Consider the following 13687-nt stretch of genomic DNA (forward strand, 5'->3'; position numbering starts at 1 on the left):
TCTATCTCAACCAAAACCACTGTATCCATTTATTTCTGCTAACATTCCCTAATCTAGTTCACATCTTTAACACTGTATGTCTTGCATGGACTATTTCAGTGTTTTCCTAATCAATAGCCTTATCTCAAGAATCTCCCTCCTCTAATACAACCTTAATATACTTGCCTTAATTTAATTTTGAGAAGGAAAATGATGAATCAGGTGTGATAATGCTTTTTCCCCATTTGAAAAGTTTCAGTGGCTCTCAATATTGTTCTAGAATTATATATACATATGTATATGTAAACCTTTTGGCATTGAAAACGCTTCACATTCAAGCTCCAGGGAAAAGAAGATAATATATATTTTTATAGCTGCTGGTATATGTTAGACATTATGCTTAGTACAATTTATAAATATTAACTCATTTGAACATCACAAGAACCCTGCTAAGTAGGTGCTATTGTTATCCCCATTTTTCAGCTGAAGAAAGTGAGAAAACAATGGTTTCGGTAACTAGTCACACAGCTAGCAAGTTTCTGAGGCCAAATTTGAATTCAAATATTCTTATCTTTAGGACCAGAACTCCAAAGACTATGCCACCAGTTGCTCTTTCTATTCATCTTACTTATAATAATACCCTTTCATACAATCTACATTCTAGCCACATTGCCCCAACTGATGTTTTTCATACACATTTCATCCCTCTCCCTTAAGCCTGAAATGCATTCTTTATTCAAAATTCCTTCTTACAATTTGTGACTTCCCATTCCCCAAACAACAAATGGGCAAGGGACATGAATAGGCAATTTTCACATGATGAAATCAAAACTATCAATAAGTACTGGAAAAAGTGTGTTAAATCCCTCCTGATCATGGAAATGCAAATAAAAACTCTAAGGTACCACCTCACACCTAGCAGATTGGTCAATATGGCAGTAAAGGAAAATAATAAATGTTGAAGGGGATGTGTCAAAATTGGGACACTAATACACTGCTGGTGGAGCTGTAAATTGGTCCAACCATTCTGGAAGGCAATTTGGAACTATGCCCAAAGGAAGCTAAAAGACTGACTGTGTTTTGATCCAGCCATAGCACTGCTGGGTTAGTACTTCAAAGATATCATAAGGAAAAAGACTTGTATAAAAATATGTATAGCTGCGCTCTTTGTGGTGGCAAGAATTGGAAAATGAGAAGGTATCCCCTGATTAGGGATGGCTAAACAAATTGTGGTATCAGATGGAGACATAATATTATTGAGCTGAAAGGAATAATGAACTGGAGGAATTCCATGTGAATTGGAAAGACCTCCAGTAATTGATGCAGAGCGCAAGGAGCAGAACCAGGAGAACATTGTACACAGAAACTGATATGATACACTGTGGAACAATTGAATGTAATGGACTTTTCTACTAGCAGCAATGCAATGATCCAGGACAGTTCGGAGGGACTTATGAAAAAGAATGCTATCCACAGGCAGGAAAGAACTGTGAGAGCAGAAATCCAGAAGAAAAATATATAATCAATCACGTGGTTAGAAGGGGATATGGTTATGGTTTGGGCATTAGAAGATAACTCTACTGCAAATATTAATAACTGGAAATAGGTTTTGAACATCGATGCATGTATAACCCAGTGGAATTGCTTGTCAACTCTGGGAAGGGGGAGGAAAGGGAGAGGGATCATGTATCATGTAACTATGGGGGAAAAAATCTCCTAAATAAATAATTTAAAAAGCGAATTTATGGCTTCCTTCAAAAGTTAGTTCATTGTCATTTATATGAGACTTTTTTCTGATCACTCAAGCTCATGGTGCCACCCAGTTCCTGGAAATTAATTTGTGTTTATTTCTTTTATATTTTGTCTTTTATTCAAGTTAAATGACAGGTATGTGTAACATTGGATTGAGGATAAGACTCAGATTCAAGAAGACCAGAATTCAAAACTTTTCTCAAATAGCTACATAACTCAGGGCAAATTAACTCTCTCAGACTCCATTTCCTCCTATGTAAAATGGGAATAGTAATGTAATCTACCTCACAGAATTATTGTTAGGATTAAATAAAAAAAAAGAAAGGTGTTTTTCAGAACCTTAATGTATATAAAGATATCATGATGAAGAAGAAGATGATGATGATTTATCACTACTATTTTTAGATCATTTTTATATAATTATATATAATTCATGCCTTTTGTCAATGTAGACTTTTTCTAACTGCTACAATAATAGTAAAGTTCTTAGGAATTACATGTATTGTATTCTGATACAGGAATATAAATCATTTAATCCTCTTGAGTCCCTTGCTATTTCTCTTTCCTATTTAATATTTTTATAATTACCCTGAGGCTTGTTTTTCAAGGACAATATTTCAATCTTGCTCTTGTCTTTTCATCAGGAATAATTTGAAGTCCTCTTTTTCATTAAAACTCTACTTTTTCCCTGAATGATTATACCCATTTTTGCTGGGTAGATTATTCTTGGTTATAATCCTCATTCCTTTGACTTTGTATTGTATTTCAAGTCTTATACTGCTTTAACATGGAAGCTGCTAAATCCTGTGTGATTCTTATTATAATTCCACAATATTTGAATTGCTTTTTTTTTCTAACTGATTACAATATTTCCTCCTTGTCCTGGAAGCTCTGGATTATGGCTGTACTATACCTCAGAGATTTCATTTGGGGATCTCATTAAAGATGTGATTGGCAGATTCTTTCAATTTCTAATGAATTTTAGACATTGGAGCAGTTTTCCTTTGCAATTTGTTGACATACTGTATAGCAGGGGTCCTCAAACTTTCTACACAGGGGGCCAGTTCACTGTCCCTCAGACTGTTGGAGGGCCAGACTATAAAAATCTAACCCTAACCCTAACCCTAACCCTAACTGGGCAGCAGTATACACAATCCCCTCCCCCAGATCACCTCTCATCATGCTGACATCTTCCATTGTGTGGCGCCACATTCTAAGGCACCATGCAAAGGATTATGTCACTGGAAATAGTACTGTACACAAGGGACACACTCTTTGAGGCACTGCCACATACAGTGCTCCTCTCACTGATCACCAATGAAAGATGTGCCCCTTCTGGAAGTGTGCTGGGGGTCGAATACATGGCCCCAGGGGGCTGCATGTGGCCCATGGGCCATAGTTTGGGGACCCCTGCTGTATAGCCTCTTTGCTTTATGGATTTTAGTCAGTCTAATAATTCTTAAATTTTCCTTCTCCTATTTTCTATATATGTTATTTTTTTTCAATAAAACATATCACATTTTAAAAAATATTTTAACTTTGTTTTATTGTTTCTTGTTATCACATGGCATCATTATCTTTTTTCCCAATTCTGATTTTTAAAGAGTTATTTTCTTTAGTGAATTTTGTGCATCCTTTGTCAATTAACCATTTATCAAAGTTCATTACTCTTTGAATTTTTGTACCTTTTTTACCATATGGTCAATTCTTTTTTTAAGATGCTATTTCCTTCAAGTAATTTTGTGTCTTTTACCAATTTGTTAATTCTACATTCCTAATTTTCTTCAATTATTCCATTTTTTTCCTAATTTTTTCCCTCTACTATACTTGTCTCCTTAACCCTTCCAGGAATTTTTGTTGACTTGAGTTCAATTCACATGTTTCTTTAAGGCATTCATTGTAACTATTTTAATTTATTATCAGTTTGTCCCTTGTTCTTCCTTGGCATCATAGTTGTATTAACTCTTCAGCCATTGAACAATGATTATGCATTAAAAGTATCAAGTCATTATTTGTAGATGTTAATGACTTGTTATTCTTTATATTCCCTGTCCCCTTTTGGATCACTATGTTTTTATCATTGTGAAAGCAGTAGAGAGCTACATAGAAGTAAAGGCTTTTTATGTATTTTACATCTCATTCATGTGTCAACACAACCAACAAATAGCAACATATATTCCAATCTAATATGCTTCTCTGTACTGTCATGGTCATTGTAGTGACATGGGCATGGTACCCCCAGAAACTCAGGCAAACTATTATGGATAGAGATGCACCTCCAGGCTACACCTTGATCCTATCAGGCTTCATCTCAAGATATCTGTTTGTAAAGGAATCTTTATGCCTCCAGGCAGACCCCAGTCAGATGGCCACCTCACCCCACCAAATGCCAGAGTGACTAGCACTCTAGGTCATGTCCACACCATGACATAGCATCTGTTGTAAAGAGTATAAAAGCCCCAGAATGATGTCCTCTGGGGGGGCAGCTTTTCCATCCATGCTGCCCTCATGAGGAACAGCCTTTCCATTCATGCTGTCCTCCCAGGAACTGCTCCCCATCTTGCTGTTCCACCTTGCTATCCTCCTGGCCATTCTCAACATTACTCCCTAAACTAACAAATTTCTCTTTTTGTTTTTAAGCTAAGTTTTGTAGTCTTTAATTCTTGCAAAAGGTATCCTTCCCGAACCCCAGTGGTACACATCTACACCCCATAACAGTATAACCAACTTTTGAACTGCATTTAAATCCAACTCAGCTCTGCAGAAAACGTGAACGCTTTTGTTCTAATGGTATAGCCTTAGATAACCCTGGATTATTTATATCCTATTGAAAACTATATACTTGGATGCCTGTAAAGAGATGTGTGATTGGTCATACAACAAGAATTTTAGATTTGGGCACATATGTTTAAACGATTTCATTCATATATAAGTTTTGAGGTCAGGGAACAGATTGAGATTATAAAAACCTTGCCAGAATTTTCCCAAACTTTTCTAGTCCATCTTCTTCCTCCTACTCAATTTCAAATGGAGTTCATTGTCCCTATGTAATGCCTACCTTGGACATAATCTGTTCATGTATTAATTCAGTGAACTACCCATCTTTTTTCCTTAGGTGGATACTTAGAGTCATTTTTTTAAAGGAGTTGAGAATTTCAATATGACAAATCTGTAGAATTTGGGGACCAGATACAATATGTACTATATTACATATGAAACAAGAGAGTAATCCATAATCATTAATCAAAACTCAAATTTCCATGTGGATTCTGTTCATAACAGTTCCTTTTTAAATATTTTATTTTTAGAATTATATATAATAATGATTTTAGCATTTTCTAAAATTATTAGATCCAAAGTATCTCCTTCCTTCCTTTAGTCATCCCTCCCAGAGATGATAACCAATTTGATATAGGTTTTATATCTATTGTGTTGCAAAACATACTTCCATACTGGTCATTGTTTTAAAAGAAAGCTCATATAAAATGAGGCTCCCAAAATCAAAACACAAATGAACTAAAGTGAGAAAGAATATGCTTTGATCTGCATTCCAACTCCAATAGTTCTTTCTCTGGAGATGGATAGTATTCCATGACTTCCCGGATCATTGTATTGCTGAGAGTAGCTAAATCTCTCATTGCTGATCATCAAACAATACTATTGTTGCTAGGTACAATGGTTTCTTGGTTCTGCTTATTTCACCCCAAATCATTTGATGTAGATATTTCCAGCTTTTTCTGAAATCATATTAATAATTTCTTATAGCATAATAGTATGCCATCACCATCACATACCATAATTTGTTTAGCCATTCCTCAATCAATAGGCTTCTCAATTTCAAATTCTTTGTCACCCCAAAAAAGCTACTATAGTTTTCTTTTTTTTATACAAGAAAGGCAATTCACCTTTTTTTTTTATCTCTTTGGGATACACACCTAGTAGTGATATTACCAAGTCAAAGGGTATGCACAGTTTTATAGTCTTTTGGGCACATCTCTAATTCCCTTCTAGAATAATTAGATCCACTCACAATTACCAAAAATGCATTAGTATTCCAATTTTGCCACATCCCCTCCAACATTTGTCACTTTTCTTCATTGTCATATTGGCCAATCTGAGATGTATGAGGAGGTACCTCAGAGTTATTTTAATTTGCATTTCTCTAATCCAGAGTGATTTAGAAGTGTTTTCATATGATTATTGATAGGTTTGATGTCTTCATCAGAAAACTGGTTGTACATATTCTTTGACCATTTCTCAATTAGAAAATGATGTGTTCTTGTAAATTTGACTTGATTCTCACATCTCTGAGAAATGAGTTCTTTATCAGAGAAACTTGCTATAAATGTTTTCCCAGTTTGTTGTTTCCCTTGTAATCTTGGTTTCATTGGTTCTGCTTGTACAAAGCCTTTTAAATTTAATATAATTTAGAATATTCATTTTGCATCTCATAATTTTCTCTTATTTTTTGTTTGGTCATAAGTTCTTCCCTTCTCCATAGGTCTGACAGGTAAATTATTATGTTTCCCTAAGGTACTTATGGCATCACTCTTTATATACCTCAATCATATGCCCATTTAAACTTTATCTAGAGTATGAGATATTGTCTTATGTCTTGTTTCTACAATTCTGTTTTCAGCTTTCCCAGGAATTTTTGTTAAATAGTGAGTTCTTATCCCAAAAGCTTTTAGTTGATCAATCACTAGATTACTAAGGTCATTTATCCCAGGATACTATATATCAGTTCTACATTGATCCACCATTCTCTTTTGTAGCCAGTACAAGATTGGACAATTACTGCTCTATAGTAGTGTTAGGCTAATTTCCATGACATAAATATAATTTTTATCATTTTCCTTGCTTTATGCCTAATTTGATAGTAATCATCAGTGTCATGGAACAAAGTTTTATCTATGTATGTATTTCTCAGGCATTTTGTATGATCTTCAAGTTATGCAACATGCTATAAATACAACATGACCACTGAATCCTCTAAATATCAAAATTATGAGACCCAAGGAGTAATGTATAGAGAAACATAGGTTTAAGTAAGCTGTGGCATATTGCTAAGGATGATATGCATGTAAAATGAATCATCAAAGATTAATTGATATTATTAAATTAGTAATTATTATAAAACCTAGCATTTATATAGTGTAAATCTTGAAATTTCTCAGACTTGTGAATGTTAAAAATTTCCACATTGAAGAATCCTCCATTGGAACAAATTCCCTACTGGGAAATATTCCCCATTTTGATGTGAGAACTCGCCAGGATCAAAAATGGGAGGACCTCTACTCCACCCATACTTATGACTGCTTTAGGGGAGAAAAATCCTTGCTATGGGAGGACCCCTACTCTACCCGCACTTAAGACTGCTTTAGGGGAGAAAACTCCTTGCTAAACAATGAAAGTACTTGGACTTGGATAATAAAGCAAGGAGTTCTTTGAGCCAGGCCTGTTTTTTAAAATTGATACAATGAGATGCTAGGTACCTAAAAGGGTCAGACAAGTTTTCTCTTAATGAGATTAGTTGACTCAGCTGTGTTTTCACTGGTTCAGAGTTACTGAGGAGATTAGTCAACACAGCAGCATTTTTTCTGGTTTAGACTTACTGAGGAGATTTGTCAACTTAGCAGGAATTCAGATGGGCAGTCCTTTGGAAAATGTCTACAGTGATTGGTAGATGTAGGGACTTAGGGGAGGTGACATAGGAGGAAAACCCCTATATAAGAAAAAGCAGAATCTCTTGAGAGGAAAATCCTTTTTGAGGATCTCTGATGAGGATTGCTTGGGAAGAATCTCTTGAGAGAGGCTCTGGAGAAGGGAAGCTCTTGGAGGACAATCTCTAAGGAGGTCTCACTGGAGCTCCTCTGAGGGGACTCTGTCCCTCTGGAGGCTCTGGAGAAAGGCCCTTTGGAACAGTCTCTGGCTGGAAGGCTCTTTAAGGAGGTCTCTGGCTGGAACTCTCTCTGGTGAAGTAAGCTGAGATGGAGCTGGCCTGGTGTCACTAGAATCCTTGCTTAGACAGACCTTGTGGTGAGTGTTAAAAGATTGACTGACTTAGCCCTCTCTCTCTTTTGGACTTCCGTTTTGGAGCAGATGCGTCTCTTCCATCTCTTCCGTGATGTGAGGTTATCTGGCCTAGGCCTCTGGCCTAGGCATGTGTTTTTTCTTATTCCGTATTTTCTTTAATTTTTAACCTTTTATAAACCTCTAAAAATATAATACTCCTTGCAGAGAGAAACTAATTTCTACCTGCCTCAGTCTCCCTAAATTTTAACTGTTACAGTAGTCCTTTGGGTTTACAAAGTACTTTGGAAATATCTCATTTTATACACATAACAACTCATTGAAGTAGATACTATAACCTCATTTTATAGAGGAAGGGACTGAGAAATTAAATGACTTACTCTGGATGACACATCTTGTATTTGTCTGAGATTAGATTTGAACTTGTCTTTTTTTCTCCAGGTCAAGTATTCTGTCCATTATGTCATCTAGTTTCATATTATCCAGAAAACATTTGATAAAGGATTCAGGATGGTAAAGTTGTGGAAGACAGCCATAGCATTACATTCATACAAATTGAATGTTAAAAGATACACAAGGAGATGTTTGGTATTTTATGTAGATAATCTATTAAAGATTTGTGGAAGGATATTTACAAGAGGTGAATACTCTAAAAAGTGATTGGTTTAGTAATTGCAACAATGGATGAAATGTCAACATCAGTAGGATCACAGAGTCATTAAAATTAAGAAGATAATAAAGGCAAAGAAATGAGTTAATCATTGGCTTACTTACCATAATAATTCTGACATAATCAAAAAATCTCCACATTTAACCTCAAAAGACCAGACATATTGAGAATTTGAAGGATAAATATGATCTTTCTTCTTTTAGTATTCCCAACTCTTTCCACACTGTAAGTATTTAATATTTAAAGAAAATGCATTAATAGAAGCTTAGTAAAATTAGATCATGGACATAGGGGTGCATGAAGGCAATTGACATGTGAGGGTCTGTCTTAGTACTTATGCTTATGCAATGGTACTTATGTATACATGGTATTCAATCAAAATAATAATGAAGCACTTACTATATGTTAGGCACTATGCCAAATGCTGAGCCAAAACCAACACTATCCCTGTTTTCAAATAGCTTACATTCTACAGTTAATTAGATTAGCTTGAAAATTAATGATTTGGTTTCTTCATCAAAATACCCACTTGCTATTAACCAATAAGTACCCAAATGACATGATAAATATATACTGGACAGTCTTTGTTCAGTAGATAACCTGGAAAAGACATTAAATTAGATAGTTTTCTAGATAAGGCGTATGTGTGTTTGTCAAATATGTTTATCATTTAGGCTGTTCCCATAACAGAAAAAGAGATATTAGAGACATTAGTGAATGCACGTAGGAAAGAGTATAAAGTGGTTCCAGGAAGAATGGCATTTAGAGAGCCAAATAATTTACACTCTTAATGAGGCTATAGTAATTAGTGTGACTGTCCTTTAGGTACCTATGCAACCATAAAATAGCTAACATTTATAGAGTATGTTAAAATTTGAAAGACACTTTACATATATTATCTAATTTGATCCTCACAGCAATCCTGAGGTAGTATTATATCCATTTTATTAAAGAGGAAACTAAGGCTGAGAGAGGTTAAACAATGTGTCTATGCAAAACATCTAACAAGTATCTGAGGTAGCATTTGAAGTCAGGTCTTTTCTGACTTCAAGCACAATTTCTAAATGACAGAATCTGGAAATAGTATCAGAATTTGGAAAGAACAAAAAGGCTGTTTTAATATATTTCCTGAAAAACTAAAGAATTATTGAATTGAAGAATGGCAGTCTTATAGTTCTCATAGTCTTCTCTGCTGGATCCCCAGGGGAAAACAAGTTTACATAAGTGAAAGGTCTAAAAGATGCCGTAGCTGACTTCCTTCCAATGAAATCCTTCTTGAGATAGCTGCTTAACCTCTGCCTCACTCTTCTCACCCTGAACATGAGAGTCAACCATGCTTTCTTGGGGCATAGATATGTGGCAAGAACTAATGAGTATGAGTGGGAAGTGCTTTGAGTTCCTTGGAGATAAGTGTTTTATAAATACAAGCTGTTATTAAAGGCTGAGCTCTGGTTTTAGCCTATGCATTTCGGCAGTTAGTGGGTGGGCAGCAGCCCACTTGTACAGCCCTGCCAGAGAGCATCTCGGGAAGGGGTGTAGTTCTCCTGGCACTCCCCTCAGCCTGCTGTGGCTCAGCTCCATTGTTTTCCATTTTCTCACTTTCTCAAGGATATCATCCTCCCCAGCTCGCACTTAAGGTCAATTCTCAGAGAGGGAAGCAGTCAGGGAGGAAATCTCAGAAGAACAGATCAAAGTAGCAATTTTCGTAAAAATAGCTGGAGTTAGCCAGTGATCAAATGGCTTTTTCAGCTCTTGCCTTGCACACACTCATTACTGTACTTCTCTCCCACACACTCCACCAGTGCAAAAGGGTCTGTCAGCTGGCATTGAGGTGTTGTTTTTTTATTGTTTTTTTCCCCCTTTCCTGAATCACTTTTAAAAGTACCTGGTTTTGCCTTTTCTTCACCTTGGTCTGATCTCAGTCACAAACTGGATAAATTCTTACTTGCTGCTAGGAATCTTGCCTCTGTTGCCAAAATACTTGGTATAAGCACCATTTCTGCATGTTTGAGACAGTAAATATATTTCAAAAGAACTTTGAAGAACAGAAGATTTATAGATGAAGAGTTGAAAGGGGCTATAAAAGGTGTCTAGTCTGACCTCTTCCTTTACACAGGAAAAACTGAAACCCAGAGCTGTCAAGCAAAGTCACAGAGGGAATAAGTAACAGACACTTTCTAATATCCATATCCAACATCCTTTTTGCTACAAATGATAGGACTTGACTACCGAAGGGCATTGATTGCCACTCTCTTTTTTGATACACTGTGTATGTAACTCTTCATATATACAAAGATTTTCAACAAGGGGTAGTTTACTTCTGACAGCTACCTCCTTCAGAATGTCTAAGGCTTTCCACACATTCATCTATTCCTTTATAGAAATATTATATCCCAAAAAATCATTATTTCTCAGTTTCTGTCACTTCTGAAGTCTTATTTATAATAAAATCCCCAGGAAAATAACATATTAATAATATGAATAAGTATAATATAATAATAGTAATAAATATGTTTTAATACAATTGATAAATACAATATTGTAATATAATTAGGCTGCCTTAAAAAGGCTAAGGGAAAAATGGAGGACCAAGAGAGATGTTGTAGGAGGAAGTGGGCTTCCACATGACAACTGCCAGTGATTCTAAATTTTAGGAAGTGGGACTTCCGGGTAATCATGGCTGCAATCTAGACGCCACACGCTTCCTCTCCCCGGCACCGAACGAAATAGACTAAATCAAAGGAGCATAAAATCACCTTTGGAGGAACAAAAGGACTCCCCAGTACCCCACAGAGGCAAAGGTATGTGGGGTTTGAACATTTCCACACTAAAATAAGAAGGAAAAGCTTGCACAGAAAAGTGAACTGAGCCGCCCTTCCCCCACCCCACCTCCCCCACTAAACCAGAGTGAGCTACCTGAGCGCTCACCGGGACAGCAAGTGAGTGGGGAGCGTCTCTGTCTGGGGGGGCACTCCAGGGTCCTTGGGATCTGGGGACTGCCAGGAAAAAACGTCTCAGGGCGGTTTCACTGGAGAATCCAGCAGAGCTGTACTTGGGGTGGGCTGCGCTGAACACCAGGGCGGACCACATGCTGATTATCTGGGCGGAGCTGAACACCTGGGCAGTGTGGCTGTGATCAGGGACCCAGCGCTCTAAGAAACCTCGGAGGCTGGGAAGAACTAGTCTGAAGCAACCTAAATTCACAGAAAAACCACACATATAACCCAGATCCCAGACCAAAAAGGAAAGGGGAATAAAACCACCAAAGGGATGGCTCACATGGCCCAAAATCAAGCCTCCAGAAAGAAAGGGGAAAAAAGTGACTATTGAAAACTTTTATGATGGGAGTACCCAAGGAAAAGAGGAGAATGAGGAGGAAATCCAAAATAATTCAGAACACACCTCCCAAAATGGAAACTATCAACAAGCTCTGGAAGATCTCAAACTGGAACTTATCCAAAAGATGGAAACCTGGAAAGAAAAATGGGAGAAAGAGATCAGCTGTCTGACAGATAAGAATGCTCAATTGGAAAAAGAACTCGAAGCATCCAATAGAAGGGCAGACAAGGCTGAAAAGCAAAACCAGTCCCTAATGACCAGAATTAAGCACCTCGAAGAAAGCGAGATGATAAAACAGCAAGAAGCAATAAAGCAAACCCAAAAAGTTAATGAATTAGAAGAAAACATAAAATATCTCACTGAGAAGGTCACAGACCTGGAAAACAGGGGGAAATGAGAAAATCTCCGAATTATCGGTCTCCCAGAAAAACCAGAGGTAAACAACAAACTGGATATTATTCTACAGGAGATTATAAAAGAAAATTGCCCTCACGTTCTGGAGCAAGGGGGCAAAATAGAAATAGAAAGGATTCATAGAACACCTTCTATACTAAATCCCCAAAACACAACCCCTAGGAATGTAATTGCCAAATTCAAGAGCTTCCAAGTAAAGGAGAAAATCCTACAAGAAGCCAAGAAGAAGAGCTTCAAATATAAGGGGGCTCCCATAAGGATCACACACGACTTAGAGGCTAACACACTAACAGACCGCAAACCATGGAACATGATATTTAGAAAGGCAAGAGAGCTGGGTCTCCAACCAAGAATCAACTACCCAGCAAAACTGACTATATACTTCCAGGGGAAAGTATGGGCATTCAACAAAATAGAAGATTTCCAAGCATTTGCTAAGAAAAGACCAGAGCTCTGTGGAAAGTTCGATATCCAAGCACAGAAAGCAAGAGAAACATGAAAAGGTAAATATGAAAGAAAGGGAAAAGGAGATAAATCTTATCTTTTTCTTTAAGTCAAACTCTCTTCTATAAGGACTACATTTACATCAAATTATATATATTAATATGTGGGGAAAATGTTTTGTGTAACTCTCATAAATTGTATCATCATAAGAGTAGTTAGAAGAAACATGCATAGGGAAAGATTGGGGCATTAAGAAGATTTGGGGAAAGTTGGGGCAAAGAAAGGAAAAGGGAGGGGGGAATCACGATAATACTAAGATTAACTTCAAGAAATAGGGGGGGAATCAATAGAATAAACTTTCCCATATAAAGATACACATGGGAAGGGGAGGGGAAGAACTCTCATATGAGGAGAGGAAGAGAGTGTGAAGTGGAATTACTTAAACCTTACTCTCAGTGAAATCAAATCTGAGAGGGAAGAACATCTAGATCCAGTGGGATCCTGAATTATATCTTATCCATTAGGTCAAGAAAGAAAGGAAACCCAAAGAGGGGGAGGAGGGAGGGAGTACAAAAAGGGAGGGAAGGAGAGGGGGGAGGGGAAGGGAGCATAAAAAGGGAGGGGATAGAAAGGGAAGCATCTCAAGGGAGGGGACTAGGGGGACTGACCTAAAGTAAATCACTGGTTCAAAAGGAGAAAGCTAAAGAAGAAAGGTCAGAACTAGGGGAAAATATCAAAATACCAGCGAATCCACAAATAACAATCATAACTTTGAACGTGAATGGGATGAACTCACCCATAAAACGTAGACAAATAGCAGATTGGATTAGAACCCAAAACCCTACCATATGTTGTCTTCAAGAAACACATATGAGACGGGTTGACACTCACAAGGTTAGAATTAAAGGTTGGAGTAAGACCTTTTGGGCCTCAACCGATAGAAAGAAGGCAGGAGTTGCAATCATGATATCTGACAAAGCCAAAGTACAAATAGACCTGATCAAAAGGGACAGGGAAGGTAAATATATTCTGCTAAAAGGAAGTATAGACAATGAG

The sequence above is a fragment of the Monodelphis domestica genome, chromosome 1, assembly GCF_027887165.1.
Source record: "Monodelphis domestica isolate mMonDom1 chromosome 1, mMonDom1.pri, whole genome shotgun sequence".
Classification (NCBI taxonomy): domain Eukaryota; kingdom Metazoa; phylum Chordata; class Mammalia; order Didelphimorphia; family Didelphidae; genus Monodelphis; species Monodelphis domestica.